This window comes from Chionomys nivalis, chromosome 16 (genome assembly GCF_950005125.1).
Source record: "Chionomys nivalis chromosome 16, mChiNiv1.1, whole genome shotgun sequence".
NCBI lineage: Eukaryota > Metazoa > Chordata > Mammalia > Rodentia > Cricetidae > Chionomys > Chionomys nivalis.
The window spans coordinates 41,412,458-41,415,765 of NC_080101.1; the positions used below are offsets into that span (position 1 = coordinate 41,412,458).

Sequence of the window (3,308 nt, forward strand, 5' to 3'; positions counted from 1 at the left end):
GTCAGCTGGCCGGGGACTGAAAAAGCATGGGACAAAACCGGTCTCGCTGAACATAATGGACAATGAGGACTACTGAGAACTGAAGAACAATGGCAATGGGTTCTTGATCCTATTGCACGTAATGGCTTTGTGGGAGCCCAGGTAGTTTGGATGCTCACCTTAATAGACCTGGATGGAGGTGGGTGGTCCTTGGACCTCCCACAGGGCAGAGAAACCTGCTTGCTCTTTGGGCTGAGGAGGAAGGAAGACTTGATTGGGGGAGGGGGAGGGAATGGGAGGTGGTGGCGGGGAAGAGGCAGAAATCTTTAATAATTAAATAAATTAATTAATAAAAAAAAGAAAAAAAATAAATAAAAAGATATGACAAAAAAAATTACTGAGGGTTTTAAGTAACCATTTTGGTGTTCCTTATATATAAGATATTCACTGAGTTACTGAAAGAATTTATTGTGAAATATTTTAAATAAACAGTCATAGTCACTAACCATACAAACTTTGACATTGATACATTTATCATTAAGAAAGGGTCTTATTTGTCTTTGGTAATTTTTCTTTTCAATCTACTTCATTCAATAATAACAGAACCTTATGTCTTGTTATGTTTATTGTTTTCAAAATTCACTTAGTTTTAACATGTGGACTCTGATTTTGAAAAGTGCCTTTTGTTTACTCTCTCTGATATTTGTCCTTGAAATGGAATGTTAATGCATTGGTGTTTATTAAACTTTGATTTCTAAATAATTTTATGTTTTAAGAGCAGGGAAAAATCATCCCATCAATTTCTCTCATTCAACCATATTGTATACCTAATTAGTTATATAAGGTAAGGGATGAACTGAGAGGTACTACTTTAGCATTTGACAACTTTAGTAGGTCTTGCAAACTTATCTACTAACGTCTGCATTTCAGATGCAGTTAATACCTTTGTAATTCTCTTTTCTATCCTTGTCTTGGCTTCCTCTGCTATATTTCCTAATATCCCATGATATCTTTACATTTGAGGAGCCCCGCCAATCAGGTTTCCCAATTTAGATTTATCTGATGTTTCTTATTTTTAATATGAGTTTATATATAAATCTGGGTAAGAAAACTATGGAAGCCTTAACTAATCATTCATTATCAATAAAAAGTTGTGAGTCAGATATTGAGGTAAGAACCTGAAGTTCAGAGAAGCAGGGGACCAGCCACAGTAATTTCCTTCCTCTTCCATTTTTTTTCTCCAGAAAGGGTCAATATCCTCTCCCAGCACCTCCTTATTATTTCCTTCTCCAATCTGTCTCCAGTCCTCCAAACCTCTATGGCTAACTTTGGTCAGCTAGTGACTAACTCTGCCCTCTAACTCCAAGCAAGCTTTATTTTCTAGCACACAAATTGAAATATCACACAGCAAATTATACAGGTGATTTGTCTTTTGAACATATAACATAGATTATTTGATGTTGATATATTTTTTCTCATTTTTATTAGTTCTTTGAGAATTTTGTACAAAATTTTTTTTGAGGGGTGCAATGAACTTTATTGATGGTATTCAAGAGAGTAGGGCTCCCTAAGCCCCTCCTGCTATTCTGGGGGTCTGGGATGGAAACTGTGAGGGAGATGCTCAGTGTCAAGGGTTGAGTTAGGACAGGGACTGCTCAGCAGCCGAGGGCCTCTCTTGCTGTGTCCTTGCTGGGATGGGTGGTCCAGGGTGGGCTTCTTACTCCTTGGAGGCCATGTAGGCCATGAGGTCCACCATTCTGTTGCTGTAGCCGAATTCATTGTCGTACCGGGAAATGAGCTTTACAAAGTTGTCATTGAGAGCAATGCCAGCCCCAGCATCGAAGGAGGAAGAGTGGGAGTCACTGTTAAAGTCACAGGAGACAACCTGGTCCTCAGTGTAGCCCAGGATGCCCTTTAGTGGGCCCTCGGATGCCTGCTTCACCACCTTCTTGATGTGGTCATACTTGGCAGCTTTCTCCAGGCGGCATGTCAGATCGACGACGGACACATTGGGGGTAGGAACACCGAAGGCCATGCCCGTGAGCTTCCTGTTCAGCTCTGGGATGACTTTGCCCACAGCCTTGGCAGCGCCAGTGGATGCAGGGATGATGTTCTGGGCAGTGCCACGGCCGCCTCGCCACAGCTTCCCAGAGGGGCCATCCACAGTCTTCTGGGTGGCCGTGATGGCATGGACTGTGGTCATGAGTCCTTCCACGATGCCAAAGTTGTCATGGATGACCTTGGCCAAGGGGGCTAAGCAGTTGGTGGTGCAATCTTGAGGGAATTGTCATACTTGTCATGGTTCACACCCATCACAAACATGGGGGCATCGGCAGAAGGTGCGGAGATGATGACCCTTTTGGCCCCACCCTTCAAGTGGGCCCTAGCCTTCTCCATGGTGGTGAAGACACCGGTCGACTCCACAACATACTCAGCGCCAGCATCCCCCCATTTGATGTTGGCGGGATCTCGTTCCTGGAAGATGGTGATGGCCTTCCGGTTGATGACAAGCTTCCCATTCTCAGCCTTAACTGTGCCTTTGAACTTGCCATGGGTGGAGTCATACTGGAACATGTAGACCATGTAGTTGAGGTCGATGAAAGGGTCATTGATGGCAACAACCTCCACTTTGCCAGAAGTGAAGGCAGCCCTGGTAACCAGGCGTCCAATACGGCCAAATCCGTTCACTCCGACCTTCACCATTGTGTCTCTGGAATGAGGCAGGCACTGCACGAAAGAAGAGGCTGTCTCTAGAACAGGGAGGAGCAGAGAGCTGTACAAAATATTTTTGTAATATTTATATACCTCTTCTCAGATTCACTTTCGTTCTTCACCTACCCAACTTTATGGTCTCTTCTTTATTTTTATGTTTAAATCATTAAGTATAGTTTATGCTACTTATATACTCTCAGAAATGTAACCTTTCACTGGAACAAGGCTGAACTCTCAGGGGCCACTCCTTTAAAGAAAACTAAGTGTCCCTATCCCAGCAGTTATCAGTTGCCAGTAGTACCTTAGCTCAGGTAGAGGCTTTGTGCCCTTCTCCCCACCCTTAGTTGTGATTTTGTCTTGTCTCAACTTGCAAGGGTTGTGTGCATGCTATCACGTCCTAACTACTGTGAAGCCACACGTTGTTGTGTCTAGAAAACAGTTTTCTCCCTTGACCTCTTGTGGGTCTCTGTTAATCTTCTTTTTTTTCTGTTAATCTTCTCTTACTGCAAAAAGAAACATTTTATGAGAGTTTAAAAATGCACAAATGTATGGGTACAACATTTAGTCATTAGACATTTTTTTGTATACATATATTTAGCAATATAACAATAGTAGGG

General features: G+C 42.7%; 1 pseudogene; it reads right to left on the reverse strand.

Moving 5' to 3' along the window:
• Nucleotides 1-1,501: 1,501 nt before the first annotated feature.
• On the reverse strand, nt 1,502-2,695 carry LOC130888169 (glyceraldehyde-3-phosphate dehydrogenase-like; annotated as a pseudogene).
• Between the last annotated feature and the right edge of the window lie 613 nt (nt 2,696-3,308).